The 19,647-nt window shown below is 39.6% G+C and overlaps 1 long non-coding RNA gene across 1 annotated transcript in view; it reads left to right on the top strand.

Moving 5' to 3' along the window:
* The window catches only part of LOC311443690, an 80,817-nt gene that overhangs the window by 7,204 nt on the left and 53,966 nt on the right, over positions 1–19,647 (top strand). The window lies entirely within an intron of this gene.

Below are 19,647 nucleotides of genomic sequence, written 5' to 3'. Positions count from 1 at the left end.
GATTTATAAAGTGAAATGTTTTCAGCACTTGGTGAAGTGAACTGATTTCTGGTCAAAAATATTTTTCTCTTGATTTTGGATTGTCCAAGCTAGCTTTTATTAATAGATTATAAAAGGGAAAAAATATGAATGTTTGAAACCTAGCTGTTCTTTTACTTTGGGGAAAAAAATTATTGAACTGAACCAGATTGAAGGAAAGAAAAAAGCAAAACTAAAGAGGATATATTCTTGAAATCTATTGGAGAGGTAGTTAAAATGTCAAGGCTTGGTTTGTTACATAATAAGACTCCAGCTCAAATGTGACCCTCTCACCTCATTTTTTCAGAAACTTTGTCGATAACATATAATTGCAAAGATTAGCACTTAATGTGTTAATTTTATTTGTTTCAGTAGGGACCCAGTAACTTTAGACATTGATGAATATTTTCATAATACATTGAAACTGATGTCTATACAGAAAAATGCATGCTTGAAATTTAAACTATTTTGAATATAACCAGTGCTTATTAACTGTTGAAAAAGATGAAACAAAATCTCTTGAATCAGTAAGTTCCAATCATTAGATCACCAAATACCAGTCATGATTTGCTTAGCTCCAGGGCATCAAGATGCCCTGCTCTCCCTTAAAAAAGGGTATTTATGTGCATATATAGTGGGTGCCCGCGTGCTCTGCTGTACTGCAGAACTGATGTTTTCTGAAGTTATTGCTTTCTATGTTGGTGATCTGGGAACAGCTATCAGTAGGGCACAGAATAGAGCAACAATCGGCTGAGAGGCATTGGACATCCCAGGAACTGGGTGGGAATCTTAAATTTGGCCACCAAAAGGGATGGTGCAGGGGGTTTGAGACAGGCTCTTCTTGGAGGTGCTCCATGAAAGGGCAAGAGGCAGCAGACACTTAAGGCAGAGCCTTAAGGGCCCTTTCAACCTGAATTATTATTATTTCAACCTTTCGGGGTCTTGCACGAGGGCTTTGCTTTCTCCAGCTGTGACCTTGCAACTGGCTGATGGTGCTGTGCCCTCCTGCCATGCCACCCTGAACTTCTATAGGTGCATAATCCATATTTTTCAATCTTTCTGTTGTGGCAACGTATATTCTCTCTACGTGCTGTTGAGTTATGCTGAAAGTATTATTAATGCATAAGGATTTATTTAAAACTATTCTCTCTGAGGCTTGAAGGAAAATTTCTCATTGTTTACCAAGCTGTATGTATAATAAGCACTTGCATCACTTGCTGAATTCTTAATGATATGGGAAATACCCATGTATTTCCCAATGGGTTGGTGAATATTGTTGCCAATCAGCTTGCTTTATGAATGGCTTTGTGTTGACTGTCAGTTTTAATTTTGCTGGTTTTGTTTGAGTGTTGCACAGATAATGGCTTTTGCCTCAGATGGCTCAGAGTAATGGAGGTTTCTTTAATGAGGATCATTATTATCTGTAATGCACTGACCTGATCGTGAATCAGGTTTCCATTGTGCCCTATAAAACCACAGGGCAAAAACATTTTCAGTTCTAAAGAATATCCAACCAAAGCATAGGTCAAATGTCAGCAAAGCTGACTATTAAAAAAAAAATAAAAAGTAAAAGTCATGTTAATAAAATACCTTTTGAGGAACAAGAAGGAAAACAAATGTTCATGATTTAATTAAAGCTGCGAAGAAATCAGATGCTTTGAAGTTGTGTGTTAATGTTCCTTTCTTGTATGGAATCTACATTTGACCTTTCAATAGAATAGAGTACCTCATTGAAGAGAAAATGACTCATTAAAACTGAATGTGATAGATAGCATCTATTAATCAATGATATGGAAATTCTTTAGGCTTCAGACTAGGTGTTTAGATGCATCTCTTGGGAATCAATATTGCTTCCAAGTAACTAAAACAAAATCAATAGGAGACATAGATTTCATTTTGGTTACAAATCATTAATTTCCAGTGTTTCTGAACTTTAAACTACAAACAAAATCTTTATAAAAGATTTTGCCTTTTAAAGAATAAAAGGTACTCAGGACATTCTGACAAGTTATGTCATTTGAGGTATAGCATCTTGCAAGCATCTAATTCACTATTCCTGTGGTCTTGCAATATATTGGTACTACAAATTAGCTGTGAGCAAGATCCTGATTCTTGATTCCAAATACTCCATCAGTGCATTAAGGGTCTGTAGTAAAAATGGAGATTTTTTTCTCATTCCTTTCGATGTTATCTTATCCTTATACTCTTTTTTGGATTATGCTCCTGTAGAAAATGTTGATATGATATAGAAATGCTGTAGCTTGGAAGAAATTTTCTCATTTTTTCCTCTCTTTTAAAGAAAGAAAACTGAAAACACCCTTGAGCCATAGGGATGTAAAAAGCTAAAGCAATAACAGCCTTTAGGTTACTGCTGAAGACTTAAGATGAGACAATAGTTAAATCCTAAAACAAAGTGGTAAAAGAAGAGGTTTGGGGAGCAGAGCATGAGCTTCTCTTCTGGGAACAAAGAAGCCAGAGAGTCATCTCTCCTTATTCAAGGGGCAGGGACAGAAATGAGATTTTTATCCCACAAATACAAGGAAGTGAATTTTGGGGCATTGCCAGTAGTGCACTGCAGCATTACATAGTCACTACCTTATGCTTTTTCATTGATTTTTTTTTGTGCGAGAAAGTTAGCAACTCCCACACTGAGCACCTGACCTGTAATACTGGTGCTGAGGAAAGAATAGGTCTATTGTGAAATTCTAATTTCTATTTCTAATAGGCCTCATTAGCTGTAGCGTGCAGAAATTCATCCTGCTTCCCATCACTTAAAGCCTAATCAGCGTCCTTGCTTTTATTTTGTTAGATGATGCATACAGAGAAGAAGGCATTGCTGTTCTGTCTTGGCAATGCTTTGTACAGTTCCACCTCCCCACCCCTTTTCTGAAGCTAGGTTTGTTTGAACAAATATGATACTAGGAAAAAGAAAAATTAAAAGTAGGGTACAGAACTTTCACTTTTCTGCTACAAAAGGTCAGGAGTGCTTAACATAGACTTGAATCTCAAGGTGTAATGGAATGTTATTGGAAATTCTTATTGGATTCATATTTGCACTCTTGTTCTTTGATGGTTTCAAGATGTGAATTCTCCCTACTCCTTGGTGGTGCTTTGCAGTGAAGATTATTAGAAAAAGAGAAATGCAGTTTAACTTCCTCTAGCTGTTACTCTGTTGATATGTTAAGTGTGTGATTAACACAAAACCAGATTTAATACAAAACATAACAGACTTGCAGCAGGACTGAAACTTCAAGAAATCTGGTAAAAGCTGCCAAGAGGAGGAGAGGTTGCTGCAAGAAAGAAGTAGAGCTAAAGGAGCTCTGATTGGAGTTGAATGAATGCAATAATGAAGTATTTGAGAATGTTCTTGTGAATAAAACCTGCTGATTTGATTTGTTGATATTACATGCGATTTTAATCACTTATTTGCAAGCATCTGATTGAGCTAATTCTTATTCACATGAACAAAACATAGAAGACAAAAGTGCCATGAATAGTTGCTTAGATTTCTGACGTATTCCCACTAGAAGTGACTTAGTCCTTTTGCAAAGCTTTTTTTTTCTTTTAATTTGCACAAGAGACTATCAAAATTATATGTGTAGTGAGAGAACTCTTGAAAATCAGCATGTTTGTTGACCATAAGTTAAGAGTGGAAGAGCTCTGGCAGCATAGATCATAAAGAAAAGGAAGGGATGACTCAGTGTGATTGTCCTGAAGATGTGAGTAATATGGGGCTACCATCTTATGGACAGAAATGGCCTGGGGTGGTTATTACTGCTCTCAATTTAAATATTAATCCAAGGTCTTCTAGAGTTAACTAATTAATGATAAATCTTTGGTACCAAAGGCATTATATAAGTATTTAATATGGCACAGTTTATAAGACAGTAAATTCCACTTCTGAGAAGCCTTTGAGAAGCTCCATGGATTTGTGGTGTGTGGCATTAATCTACAGTGGCTTGGCCACTTCAGAGGTGTTCCAGGTGTTTTGGTGGGTTATCTGAGAGTGATCAGCTTTGTGCAGGCTCAAGTTTTGTATCTTCTGCTCTCTTCATTTTATGCCAGATCAGATATCATTCACCCTTGCATAGCAGGCACTATCCTGTAATGCATGTTATAGCAATGTAATAATATGTGTCCTCAACAACTGAGCCCTTTCTGTACTCAGAACCACATATTCTTCTGGTCTTTGGCAGAAACATCATGCTGTTATTTTTAATTTTGTCCTTTTTTCAGACACACACTGTGTGGTCTTTAACATCCACCTGAGTGACTGAGAGACTCAGCTCAGAGGGGGAGTCTTTATTAGGTCAAGATCTTGCATCTTCTCTTGCCAGTTTTAAAATTCTCTGTGTGAGATGTCATCTGCCCTCTCCCCCCTGAGGTGTGTGAACCCCATGTCCCGTAGCAAGGGAAGAACACACACAACCTCAAGGGGCTATGTGGTGGGAAGGAGACTGAGTCGTTGTCCTGTATGCCCCTTATCCAGGATGGTATTTGAGATCACTGTATGGGATTTGCTCTGTTAAGTAGGATATCCAACTTCTCTGACTATTTCACACTTTCATTTTTTTCTGGTGCACAAGTAGATGAGGAAAGGTGTAGAGTCCACACGCTCTTCTAAGGCTTGTTTCTTTTTTTTTTTTTCTTTTTCTTTTTTTTTTTTTTTTTAAATTGTTGCAGCTTTGTCAATTGGGTCTGTCAATCCCACCCCATCCCTTCATGGCATAGGAACAACTACAGTAGAAGCAAGTCCCCTTGCTTGGATGGTTCATGGACCTCAAAGAACTGTTTTATACCTACATTATCTGAAGAGTTGCTGACTGGAGTAGTTTGGCTCTTCTCATAGCTGAGCACTGAGAACAGTAGCAAGGTCTTGGGCATCTCTTTGGGCTCCCTTTGTTCTTATATTCAGCTCTGTGCTCTGCTGTCCTCCCCTATGTCTGTTGTAGCATGCTGAGGTTTGTCACTGTCTTTGAGGCTTTTTCAGGTGTGTGCTGTCCCTGATAAAATCAATACTGAGTTTTACTACAATAAAATATTGATACACTTAAAATGAATCCCAAGTCCAGATTCTGCTAATACTTTTGTATGTGTTTAACTATTTGTGGTGGGTGTCTTCTCTGTCTTTATGGAGTTGAATAAATGCACGTATGCATGCAGGTGGGAGATGGCTATGATTTTGTCATTCAGGTTTGCGTTTGTGCGTGTTTTCATTTATAAGTAAAAAGAGCTAAAGAAATTCAGTGGAGGAAAATATTCCCCCCCCCCCCACACACACACACACACATTGTTAGTCTAAGTCACAGCAGTGTTTTTTTTTTTTGTTTGTTCTTACAGGTTTCTTTGCTAGGGCCCTACTCTCATCACTAAATTATTTTTGCTATAGCTTCATATTTCAGTATGCAGATGTACAAAAGAGGCTACCTTCAACCCATACTCTGTACGTGCTGAGATTTGATTTTGGAATTGTTATATATGGAGTGGTAATTTGTGTCGAGAAAATGGTTGATATTAATAAAGAAGGGGGAGATTTGGGAATGTGGCCATGGGGGTTGGAAAGCCCCATGGTTGAGATAACATGAGACTCTTAACGATGAAGCCATCAGGAATGTAAAAGAGTTTAGAGGGAACAAAGAAGGGTGATTCAGGAGACTCCATGCAGTCTCAGGTTCCTTGTTCTCCAGCTGTTTTCTTGTTCTCCAGCCATTAAGGCATGGAAGTTTCTGGGTGTTTGCTGTTGTTGTTATATTCGAAGTTGTTTGACCAATGAAAAGTTGTTTTGAAAAGAACTGCTTTGGGGAGAAGGGTATAAGAGGGGAGCCTGCCCTCAAAAAAAAAAAAAAAAAAAAAAAAGCGATGTGATGAAGTTATGTCATCAATAAAGAAGCAGAAAAAAGGAATGAAAAGGAACAGGCTGGCAGAATGGAGACCACGACTGGAACAGGCACATAAGCCGCACATAAGCTGAACCTATCTTCATGAGGTGATCAGACTCAGCAAATCGCTCAGAGAAGCTTGTACAGGAAGTGGCTGGAATTAGGCGCACTGGACCTGGAAAGAAGCTCGAGCTGAGAGAAGCGGAGCCATGCACAGAACTGCCTCTCACTGGTAAGCAGTTGCGCATTATGGAGAATCATACATCCTTAGAAATAAAGACTGTCCTGGTAACCTTACAGTTTATTCTCCTTCTTAACAATCGGACAGTTTATGAGCCTGAAATATGGGACCAAACTGAGGTCAAGGTGTGGGACTCTGCAACTAAAAACGACAAGGTTGCAGTGGAATTGCTCGGCACCTGGCGAGCAGTCTCTGAGGCCTTAAAGAGCCATGTGGGACCACAGTGAGAAATGTGTGGTTTGCCAGACAGTGAGGGAGCTGCGGGCTCCTTTACTGATCCGACTGCTACGCCATGGACCCCTCTGCTGCTACAGCCATCGAAGGCTTTTGCTGCTATGTCTCCTGCTGACCTGGACATGCCTTTTGACCCAGGCCTATTGGCCTTGAAAAGGAGATGGGAATGTTTTTCTTCGATCCAGGAAGAATGGGATATGTAAGGCCTGAAGACCGAGTTGCTTGACAACTTAAAGTGAGACATATTGTTCAAAAGGAATGAAAAATGGAGACTTTTAAGTCATGGAACTTAAAGGATTGTTTGTTGCATTTCCTGATTGTACGTATGTATAGCCATACTCAGGTTTAGTATGTAAAAGCAATGTTCTGTATATTTAGAATGTTTGATGTTCGTGTGTGCGTGTTGGTGGAGCGTAGACTCCCTGCACACCCAGCGCTGTTTACTTGCCTTTTATACCTTTTATAACTATAAATATTACAAAATTCAGATTGAGTTGAGACTTCATTTCTAACAGAATGACCCCGTTCTCTTAAAGACTAAAGATGGTACTTTGTAAATTAATCTCTTCTCAAGGCCCAGTCCAATCTGCCAATTAAGATTGAAGTAATCTCTTATAAAAATCTTATGATAAAGTCCAAATGAGACCACTGTGAATTTCACCATGTACTTCAAACAAAGAGAAATCACAGAACTGTAGGGGTTGGAAGCGACCTGGAAAGATCATCAAGGCCAACCCCCCTGATTCAAAAACATTTATTCAATGTCTTCTTTGAGATCAAAGGTATCAATTAAGTAGGCCTTGCTGCAAGTTGAGTTCTTTTTGCTGTCAATAACCGTCATGCAAGATGTATTTCTCTTACAGGCACTTACCACAGGAATTTTATGCCCACCATAAATTCAAACATGAGTTATTGAGAGAGAAACATACAAGGGCTCCTACTAAATTATATGCATCACAGTTAATACAACCATTTCTTTTATGACCTGGTGAAACAAATGACAAATAAATGGTAGGTCATTTTGCTGATAACAATGCAAATATGTTGTTAAATGGCTTTGTAGCCAGATAGAAAACATCATTACTTTTGACCTAATGTCCATCTCTATATTGCCACTTTCTATCTTAATCCTGAATTGATCCCAATTAAAATCAGTTTAGTTGAGGAACATTTTAGGACAAGTTTGCATTCATCTACTTAATTATATTTTCCTAATCAGGTAAACTTTAATATCTGTCATCACTGATTCCTGAGGCTGGAAGTTGAATATGTCCACATGTGGATGCAAATTTCAGCTGATAGGGCTTTCATAGCCTTCATTATTGCTCTCACAAAAACTGACAAAAAGCTTTAATCAGAAGCTGCTAGAAGCAAGTTAGTCAAATAAGAAGTCTAAAATGAAAAAAAAAAAATAAAAGTACTTAAGGTTACTGTTGCAACAATATGGATTTAAACAACATCTTCCTTTCCTTAATATAGTAACAAATGGAAAATAAATGAAGTTTCATATCTCATGATGAACGTGTGTCTGGAAATGGTTTATTTAGGAGACTAGAAACAAGTTTATCACTTACACTGATACTGCACTAAGGAGCTGTAAGGGGCATTGTCTGGTGTCTCTGCTTGTCTATTCAGTGTTTATGAAGAGTGCTTTTTTGTTCCAAGGGTTTTAGTGTCTGATGCATGAACTGAGGCGCTCAGGCAAGCTCAATTCACCTCTAGCAAGTTATTTTTGCTACCAATAATAAACTCTATAGCACTTTAGGGAGCTGTAGAGTTTATCAGCTGCCATGATTAAGCACTAATGCCATCAAAACTTAAACTTGCTATTGTCCTATGGACTTTGTCATGCTGGACTGGGTAATTCAGTGGGAACACTTAAGCAAGAAGAGGAAGAGTAGTTTCACACCTTGACTTAGCAGAAGTAACTCAGTCTGTAGATGTTTAATCTGATTGATGTCTTCTGACGGGAAACCTCAAGGTTCATTTTGTATAGATTAGGGCTGGGCATGAGATTCTTAGTTGTCACTCTTATGGTCAGAAGTGGTGGGAAAGATAGCAAATTTTCAAGACTAGAGAAGGCAGAATAATGGCTTTATAGGCATAGTTAAAGTTGCATAGGCTCTTCTCTAGACTACTGGTTGGGGATAATTTGTTCTTAAGTGGAACACCCAGTTTTAGCTGCACTAGTGGCTATTCAGTATTAGTTGCTTATAGTTTTGGTATGTACTGCTTGCAAGCATATACTAAAGCTGGAGATGTCTAATGGCTCTACTACTATTATTGTTTATGCTAGATAGATCTAGACAGCATCCTCCCAAATGTGATTTTGTTGCTGTGAGAGAGGAAGCAGGCAGTTATGCTGTAGATCATGCAGGATTATTGATTTCAAATTCAGTGTACACGGACTTTGATAAACTCCAAGAGTTTAGGAGGATTTCCTTTGCTTCAAATCTCTTGTCAGGTTTAATCAGTCTTGAAACAATTTTTAAGAATATTTTTAGGCTATTCTTGAACCCAGGAAGGAAGTGGGAAAAAAAAATCCTCAAAAAAGCCCTATTCACTATGTTTTTATAGTAGTTTTTATTTTTTATTTTTTAATTTTTTATTGGCAACAAGTGTATTGAATCTAATATTAAACCACAGTTACACAGGCTCCCATGCTGCTGTGGCTGCTTTCCCAGGTTGGATGTGTTATCACAAGTAGAGATGCCTTAGGTGCCATATAAAAAATAAATACATCTTGGTAACTTGCTGGGGCTACCACTGAGTCTGCAATACATGAACAGGAATGAATGAGTCTTGTCTCCCAAAGCTTTTTAAGAAAGCTTTAATTTTGAAATAAAAGAGCAGGCAAAGATGGGAAGAAGAACTGAGGTAAAGAGAGTTGTTTAAAACCATGTGGGAGATCATTAGTGAGGACATAGCTTCTGTCACCTGGATCCCAGATTCCTGTCACATGTCTCAGTAAGGAGACAGTTTTGTTAGCAAGGCTTTTCCTGCATGTTATTTATTGCTTCCATCTCTCCTGGCCTTCTGCAAGGTTTTTGGGAAGCAATTGGAATGGATATTTGAAAATCCTTAGTATTCTTCCCTCAGTTCTCTCTCTCTCTCTCTCTCTCTCTCTCTCTCTCTCTTTTTTTTTTATATATATATATATAAATTTTTTTTTTTTTTGGTGGGACTGGGTTCTTCTCCAAACATTTAGAGGCTTTCATGTCTGTGGCAGACTTCGTAATTTTCATGACTGAATTACATTACATTACTGTTCCATACAGACATTGTAGTGATTGATAGCATAAAAATAAGACATGGCTACAATTCCCACTGAAGAAAGATTAACTGCCTCTATAAATTTCAAAGAACAGAAGGATATGAATGGAGAAGGGAAAATAACCTACTTTTTCCCCGAATGCATTGCATATACGGAGGGCATCCCTTATGCCAAATTCCCTGTTGTACATGTGAGAGAAAGGTTGGAAGTATCAGGTGAGTTGTGAGGGCACAGGTCAGCTCTCTGCAAACACCGATTTGCTACGAATGGGTGTTTATGTTGATCCCAGGAGGTGGTTCATGACAAAAGGATGGATGTTTTTGGCTCAGTTCTGAGTGCTCTTGACAAGTAGGAAGATTAATGAGTTGAATAAACGAAAAATGTATCAGGAGGATATTTGTTCTTTGGAAAGATGAAGAATATAGAATAAGAACGCTTTGGATATAGGTGTGCCAAGACACTTGCAGAATGCAAAGGTGTGGTAGTGTCACTGAGACTGCAGAATGAGAAGCAGCTGCAAGGAAGTTCCTGAGGTTCCCTGTGGTGGGTACCACTGCTCTGAGCACTGCCATGGCGCTGTGTACCTACCCAGAGGTCAAAGCTTTGCATGCTTTACTGACCCCTACCATTTTGTGAGGCTGATGAAATGAAAATGGGAATTCTTTCCCTCTCAAGAAGCATGAGCCTTGGTGATGGCCAAATGATGCACTGAATGCTAAACATGGGCTAATCTGTGGGGCCGGGGGGGCTGTTACTGAGTCAAAATGCAGTGGAAGGGAAGGTAGGCACTAAGCTGCCAGCTCTATGTGGATTCAAGTGGTTGAGAAATTCTTTCTGCAAGGGTGAGATCTGTCAGGGCCCCAGTATATCAATAGGGGTTGCATGTCCCACCCTACCTGGGGGTTTGGCTGCTGAAGCTGAAGTCTGACCCTTCTGACTGCTCAGAAGAGCTGAGAGAAACCTCATCCACCCAGAGCCCCTGCCCCTTGGTCCATGAGGTCTTTGTAAGCTCAAACACCTCTCCTTTGGCCCTTGCCTGAGCTGTGCAGTAGGTAGACCCCTGCCTTGCTGGTCTTGACCTCGTTTGGCTGACTTCTTGGCTGGACCTGGGACCTGCCTCTGGTGGTCACTGTGGCTGCTGTCAAGGAACTGCTCTGCTTCAAGTTCCAGAAGGTCACGTTGTGTGAATTCAGGGCCTGTGTCCTCGCTTCATTTGAGTGAGTCACTGTCAAGTCCTATGTAACTTGACTTGGAGAGTCTGAAAGAGAGAAGCAAAGCTTCAAATCTGATTTGGGTGGCCATGGGTTACCTGGAAGTGCAGGCTGTGGTCTGCTGTTACCTGTTACTTGGAGTCTGCTAGGAATTCCCTGCAGCAAGGCTGGGAGACTTGCCTGCCCTGTGCAGTAATGTGGGTGAGAAGGGTGGAAAGGTGGTGGAGGAGCAGTAAGCACCTGTCTTACTGCAGCTATATTAATCTGGTCCATGTAGCACTTACCTGGGTTTCTGTGAGGATTTCTTTTCCACCAACTGACCTTAAAGATGATAATGCTGCCATTTGCTGTACTTTGTTATTTTTCATTGCAAACCCGAAGTGTGTAAATGCTGAAGGTTCTGTGTTTGATCTTGCTAATGACCTGCAGAAAATCTGTTCTGTTTGCCCTTGCACTTCTCATTCTTCAGTTTGTTGAAAGTCCTGTGTTTAATTGCAGTCAAACAGCTGCTGTTTCTCTAGAAACATGCACGCTAGGGACATGAACACTTAAAATTATTAAATGTAGTGTGATGAACCATTTAGTGTGCATATGATTTTTATTCTGTCTGATGCACATAACCGAGCAAACATGTATCGCTTGTTTTGCACCTTCCAAGAATGATCAGAAGCTCCATTTTCTCTATGCTTTGTGAACAAAATTCTCTCTTTGCTAGCTTTCTTTGATGTGAGCAGCACCAAAGCTGGGTTTTGTGGTAGCCTTGTTATGTGTGTCTCAGTATGGTCCTTTTGTCTGCTGAGTGAAATTTACTACATTTGTGATGGCTGATTTGTAGGTTTGGTAGTACCTGACATGACACTGAATAGCCAAGAGGGGATTCTGGCATGGCTATATGGATTCTAGGACTTAATTTAGCTTTTGAGAGGTAGCTTGGGTATCTCTGTGCAAGTGCTGTGTGCAGTCTTGTAATAAAAATATGACTTACCACATGCAGGTAACCAAATAGTGCCAAAACACTCAGGAATTTGCATGCCTGGTTGGCAGCATGAAGGATATTTCTGTTTTATCCTCTGTTCAGGACAATGTGGAGTCTGACTGAAATCATTGTAGGATAACAGTTCTGCAGGTGCATGCGTGCTTGATCTTGAATACTCGGTAGGAGTACCAAAAAAGGAGCTGGTATTGGTTGAGTAGGGAAGGGTAGCAGACAGTGGGGAACCTTGTAGCTCCACACCTTGATTTCACTTCGAGGACTTCTATGTCAGTCTTCCAAGTAAAGCTCACTTTATCCACTAAAGCATGATTTACTGCAAAGTTTAGATCACACTAGGTAGTGTAGAGCCCAAGGCAAGATTATTTCCCCTTTTCTGTGAGCAAATTTACATTGTTCTACAGGATCCTAGTTAAAAGACAAAATATAAAATATTAGTGGAGAACCATTTGATATTTCCTGTAGTATTTAAACCTGAGCTTTCAGATACAGTTGTATACAGCCATAAAATGAAATGCGGTAATGTTTGGGAGCTTTAATATTGAACCAAGAGGAAATGGAAACTCAACAGCTGGACGTCAATTCCACAGCATTAATTCTGTCACAAATCAAATACATCAGAACAAAGGTCCTGTCATCAATTGTTTATTGCCATGTAAAGTATGCAAATAATTCCACACAACTGTGCACTTTCTTTACAGGAGCTATTTTAAACCAGAATCATTAGATACAGTACTGTGTGTTAATGGCAATTATCTTCTGACTACCACTAAGGGTTCCTCATCTACCATTGACATTAATTATTCTATTTTGGCTCATTGACTTGCAAAATCACTAAATGATTCCTTTGTTACAAAACACCACATTCAAAGAGCGTATCTGATGGAAACACAGGTCTGCTCATCATCTTATTGCTATCGAGAACTTGTCACTTTGGAGAAGAATTGGAGAAAACAGAAATTTTTGCAAATGGTTTTCAAAAGAAATTAAAGTTGTTTTATTTAGAGTATGTCTGCTTGTCACTTGTGCTTTAGCTATCTTACAGTAGAGGGCAGAAGTGAATTCTTTTCAATTTGCTATTTTCAGGCTTGTAAATTGAAAAATCCACATCTGCCCTTTCTAGCTTAGGAAGGATTGACAGCAAAAGGTCACATTTTCAAAATGAATATGCTATGTATTACCCCTTATGTTGTATCATTATTTTCAGATTTTATATTGGCCCGCTGCAATAGTTTTTGAGCACCCAGTAATCTTTAATGTAGTTATACTTGCAACACCCATATGACAGAGGGAAGTCCTATTATCTTTCTGTTTGTAACCAGCAAACCCAATCGCAGCAAGTCTTGTTGACTTGTCTGTGATTGCATGAGAAGTCTGTGATAAAATCTGTTGTCATGTTACTAAACAAGTTGCTCGACCCCTGGTTATGTTGTAGTGTCTTCTGCAAGATGAGACTCCATCTCTGTTTCTAAGGATGGGGATGCAGGTTTTATCTCACTCTGTGTGCTTTCTGATTTATTGCTGTAAAATTTCTGACACATTACCATACATTTGAATGTTTTACAAGGTTTCTGACTTGAGGCACTGATGATCCAAGGAAACAGTTGACAAAGATCAGCAGTCAGCTGGTGCATGACAACAAACATGAGCAGGAATTCCAGAGAGCAGCAGGTAGAGACAGTGCAAATGTTTGTTTCTCATCTTTGCAGAGGTCACAAATTTGGGTTGCACAATGTTAATTAGACACCTGCTTACCTTTGTCTTCAGACAAAGGGAAAAAAAAAAGCTAGCTTTCTCATGTGTCATTTTTTGAAAGCTTGAAGTAGTGTCAGATTTTTTTTTGGTGGACAACACTATTATTACCTGCAGTTAAAATCTTTTTGTGGCATTCATTCCTAGACAGTGACAGTCTAAAAATCAAACCCATTTGGGAATAAAATTCATACTTGGAAGGAGGAAGAGTCTGAGATGTATAATTTAACTAAGTGACAATGAAAGGTCTGACATAATCAGACAACTATGTTAAGAGTATGAGCAGCAAGCAAGGAATAATAACTCAGGATGGAATGAAGGATAAAATTAGGAAAGGTCAGACTATAAAATGGTCTCTAAAAGGAGATTACAGGAGACACTTTAGAAACGTGAGTAGTAGAATTTTACTGTAAGTACTTAAAAAAAATGGGTACCACTAACCTAATAAATAGTGATTTTGCATCTAACATTTATAATTCATCAGTGTTAGGGAGCTTGGGGTACCTGAGTGGTTTTCCACTAGTGCAGCTGAATGGCTTCAGCTCAGGTGCACACCATGCACTAAAAGCTGTATGATAGTTGGTTTTTGGAGATGAAGATTACCTCCTACTCTGGAGCAGAGGAATGGGTAAGAGAATGTTACAAGGGAGCATGGATGCCCAGGCTTCTGAGGCAAGGTCTAGGATGAAAAGTGTGAGTTGTACCAACAGGGATGGGAATGGGAGTGGTGGTGATGTGGCAGTGGAAAAAAAAAGTAGCATCTGGAGGCATGCAGGAAAGAGGCAGTCTCAGAGCGAGGTCAGTGCAGATGACTTCTTTAAGCAGAAGCAAATGGAAGTCTTTGGGAAGGCTCGAGTCTGTCAGTTGGAGAATGGGGGAAGAAAATGAGAGATTGCTTTTTAAGGCAGAGGAGGGAATGGCAGGAACAAAAGCCTATTGCTGGGACTGTGCCTGGACAAAGAGTTGAGAAGCTCTGTGCTTCAGTTGTTTTTCACATCATCAAATGATTTGATTTTATTCGTGTGTTTTTTTTGGGAATTGAAAGTTTCCTTTCATCTGCAGTCTGCAATTTCTCATTGGCTATTCAACATATGTTTCTTTTTGGGAAAAAATAGTGACATTTCTGTCGGCATGAAGTGCTACCAGAGGAGTTGCATGAATTTGCATGAGCCACTTTTTATTTGTCAAGTGCTTGAAGATGCTTCTGTGTTTTTAAAATATAAAATTCTCACTGAGAGAAAGTATGTGTCGTGGTGTAACCCAGGAGCCTGATTCTCCTCACGTTCACCTCAGTTTCATACCAAGGCAATGTCGTAGACTTGTCTGAGTAGGGGCAGTCTGAGGCTCAATATCTCCTCTGTTTGTGATAGGAACTGTGTAGCAGTAATAAGTCATGGTCATAGCTTAAAGAAAACAAACAAAAAAAAGCTCGACACACCACCACAAACTTGTTTGGATCATAAAATGTTCAGTAATGAAGTAATCATAAATCAGTGGGATCACCTGAAGGTTTTTATATGTCTGTCTCTCTGCCTAATGTGTTTTCCTCTTTGCCTAACCATCCATTCATGCTGTTTCTCCTCTGCAGAGACACAATACACCACTTCTGCTGACTGGACAGAGGGTCAGATCAATACAGGGCAAATTCCTGTTAATGAGATTTTGATTCTTTGACATCTCCAATCAATGTTTACTTGAAACACACGGTGGAAGTCTGCTGTTAGCAATCCAGTTCTCAATTGTTTCTCAAGTAGGCAATCAGAGATACTGGTGTCTTTTATTTATTTATTTATTGTAAATGAAGGTCATAAATTTGTGTTGTTCAGTGTTAATTAGCTTCTTAATATGCCATTGGTCTGCATAACATTGAAAGCTTATTTTTGTGTTGGTGCTAGCTTTTAGAAAGAAAGTTTCAGTTTATTTTACTAGGCAATCCCCATGTCTCTTAATTAGTAACTTTCCCTAATTTAATTCCATGGCAGTGACTATTTGACAGATGAACTAGTCTTGTATGTGCACACGATGCAAACAGCATTTTTATTAAACATCAGAGGTACACAACCAAGCAACACGTCCATCAGTTATGTTGCTATTTGCTGTGTTTTGTCAACATCTAATTTGTGGGGGATTGCACTTTTCAATTACAAAAAATGTATCTCAAAGGTGAAGTCTCTCATTTCATGAGAGAGGATGAGGTAGCTACTTTGATGTTAAAACATCACTTCTTGTAGAGTCTGGGCTGTCCTTTGCTATTAATATGTAACCTGGCTCACTTTATGTCCAGATCCTGCTGTGTGCAGGACAACAGAGATCATCAAATGACTCGTCTCTCTTCTTTTTTGACCAGGCTTGCCTCTATTTAAGTGGAGTAATGAGAGAACAGGCAGCAGAAGAGCCAGGAACAGGTAGTAATGGTTGGTGTGTGCCCAGTTAGATAATAATTTTATGTCAGAGAGGGCTGGAATGCCACAAGACATTGAGCGAGGACATGCACAATACAGACCACTGGCAGGTTGTAGAGGTATTTGCTGTGATATCAAATATAGATGATATCTTCTGCACTGGTGGTTGCATTTTGAGAATTCCTTTCAAAAACTGTTTATAGATGCATATCCTAAGGAGTGTATCTCTTTTGGATTGAGTGTGTAAACTTATACATATAATACTGTATAGTGCTAGCGCATCCCTAAGATGCTGAACTCTAAGTGTGAGTTTTAATCCTGGCAGTCTAAAAGAGTCTAAATGGTTAAAACTGGAGTACCTGACTTGTATTGACTGTGTCCTGCATTAGATCTCATTTGACAGATTCCAGTTGTGGGAACTAGGACTGCTGCTGTATTCTCCCCGTTAAACAGGTCATTTTGAGCCATTCATTATAGCTCACCACTTTCTGCAAGTATAAGAAGTTTTTCAGGTATGAAGCAATGTATATTCTGTAGAGCTACTGCTATCCTTCATTTGAGAGGGGCTTGTCACATCATCCTGGCCATGAAAGGCTGCTCTTTAAATGTGTTATTTTAAAATAAAGTGTAGCTCAAGGCCTGGTATGATAACTTCCAGTTAGTTAAAAAGGAACTTGCTGGAGGCCAGCATTTTGAGAACAGACAAACCAGCATTTGAAAATTTTGCCAGACAGAGGTCTACAAAAGGTCGCTCAGAGATGCAAGGAGAGAGTTGTTCTGGATGCTCCCTCTGTGCTCTGTCTCTGAATTTTCTTGACTTTGGGGGCCCTCTGCATAAAAGAATGAAAAGAGACAGGTTCTAGGAATGGGCTGACTTTCTGGCCAATGCTGATCGGTCAGGCAGCTGCAAAACAGCGGTCAGAATACAGTCCTGTTAAACGTGATGAATCACAACTTCTCTTTCTGAAGAGGGAAAAAAATCCAAATCTACTGAAATTGAAACATAATAAAATAAAATGCCTCTAATGCAGAGTAATCATGTGAATTTGCCTTACACATCATGATTTATATGGCCTTAAATATACTTCCAATTTCTGTCCCTTTAATTCTGTGCAGTCTTGGAAAACTGATCGGTTGAACTTGGATTTGAGAATAACAAAATGCAGCCAGCCTAGCTCTGCTCCCAGACAGAACCATGCTTCTTATTCAGATGAAAATATTTATTAAACTCTTCTTGTGCTGGCTTTGCTATCCTTCAGGATAAATAAAAGTTTCCAGTCCAATTAATAGCTAACCAAAAATGAAGAATATTTGTTTGAGATCTTGGTGGATGAAATGAGTCTCAGCAAATGCTGCAAATTACTCGAGTAACACCTTTTCGGAAGCATAATACTGAGTTGCAATTGTAGTAAATTATCAGCTTTTCTCTACAAAGCTTTGATCCTTAGAGCATATTTTTTTTCTTTTGCTAGTATGCATACCCCCAAAAAAGAAATGTAACAAGATGCTTAAATTGCTGACTGTTGTGTGTGATATCGATTGGGCTCATTGATGCTGCATTATCTAAGACTAAATTGGCATCAACTTTTTTTCCCTCTGAATCCTGAAGATTTTGTGTTCTTTTCAATTGTTGGAGGAAGGTCAGCACAAAGTGTACCCTCTGGCTTTTAATCTTAGAAATGTCCTAAATGAACAGAAAACTGCACGTCAGCGAAATGAACTCTTGCTGAAAGCAATGTGTAGGCTTCTCATGTTTTGCGTTTGTGATGACACAAGCTTTGACCTTGGCATGTATCTTTTTGAAAGAAGAATCACATTTGTTCCCTTCCGCCTAATAGAAACGTTGATGGCAGAAACTGTGCACTTGCATGAACAGCAGCTCCTGACCTACTGCAATTAGTAGCCCTGGTTGAAGAAAGGCTTTAATATTGAAGTGCTGTTCTCTTGTAATATCTCAGTGTAAGGTTCCCAGCTTCTGTCTTTCTGCAGTCAAAATGGAAGTGGTAAGAGACATGGATGATTAGGGCTTGATCTAGTAAATTATTTCTTTGTCCTTTTGGCTGATCCTGGAGTCTGACAGATGGAGAGCTAAACTTGTGGACTGGACTGTTCCTACAGCCTGAGGGAATTTCTGAGCTCATCCCTTATCATTTTTTCCAGCTGTGGCAGGCAGGAAACAGGAGTCATCTGCAATATCTCAGCCTTTGGCCCCAAAGAGCAGCAGTGTGGTGTGTGGGTGGATATGGATGCTGTGGGGCAAGGAGTCCCATTTATTTCCCCCGAGCATTCAACTCAGCCTCCATGGTGTCCCACAACACAGACTTGAGAAATGGGAGGAAATATAGGTCGAAGTTTTAACTTATAAAAAACTGTCAGGCTGGAGGTGCCAGCACAGTTTGCAGTGGCCTTCGTGCAAGAAAGGCAGCAAGCCCAGAGAGATCCATGTCTTAGTGCTGGTTGATCCTGTGCTGCTGCACTGGGAGGAGATTAATTTCAGCACTTACTTCTGAAGTTATTATCAGGGCGTTTGCATCAAGTGCTGTGGCTGAATGCAACCAGGTTGAATGCACAGGGAGATAAGTTTATTTTCTATCTAACTGAGCTTGCCCAAAACTAGGAAAAAAAAAATCAAGCCCATTTCCCTCGGGGTTTTGGCTCATATTTCTTTGTTGAGACAGGAGATTCATCAGGAGAAGAATAGCTTCCCATCTGTTAGGGATGCAGAAGAAAAGAAATCAATTTAGTACTCTGATTCCCCCCACCTAAGTTTTGCTCTCCCTGAGGAGAAACAAATTTGGTTTTCCCCCGAAGGCTAATGAGGGCAAGAAGAAAGTGGAACAGCTGAAAAACTTCTCAGCATTTTAAAGAATACTTGGAGGATAAAATAGGCCTGGAGGCATCATAGTGACTTTGAACAAAGCTGGAAGCATTACTGGCCTCTGTTTGCAGAGGTCTGTGTAAACAATTTCCAGTTGGGTGAATTTAGAGGCTTCCCTGGCTTGATTTGAAATTTCACTTAAATTGTCCCCAGTGTGTCAGGGACACTCTCAGGCAATGACAGTTGGGAGATTTTTCATGTCACCAATTTGACCATCTGCCTTTGACAATAAAACGTGTGCAGCAGTTGATGAGATGTTGCGAGAAAAAACAGAACGCACTGAGAAAAATGCTGTGAGCAATTTGTGTCTCATTTCTCTCTGAGCCTACAGCCAGGGAAAGCTGTGGAGCAGATGCAAGCCCAAAAGGAGGGGATTTTGTGCACTAAATAACTGAAAGTGAAATACCAATCTTCAGATGTGAACCAGCTATGAGAAACATCAGATGCTTGTACAATGCTTATGGGAGTCTGTACAAAATCTGTGTGTGAAATCTCTATACAGTAAGCTGAATATAATGCTTTTGTATATGGTTCTACTGAGTGCTGTTTTGTCAGCAAGAAGATGCTGAAGAGTTTGTGGTTTCTGCATGTGATTTAGTTTAGGATATCCAGATGTAGTTTGAGACACCTCATCCATGGATTCCTGGAAACAGCTGATGCTGAGGAGTGCTCTGTATCCAGCAAACCTGGAAAATGTGTGACTGCCAGCTCTGGCTTGGAGCAAAGGCTGGGGGATGCAGAAAACCCTCTGGCTCCAGCTCTCTGTC

Source organism: Aythya ferina, assembly GCF_964211825.1.
Source record: "Aythya ferina genome assembly, chromosome: 13".
Classification (NCBI taxonomy): domain Eukaryota; kingdom Metazoa; phylum Chordata; class Aves; order Anseriformes; family Anatidae; genus Aythya; species Aythya ferina.
This window is presented reverse-complemented; position numbering and strand designations above follow the sequence as displayed.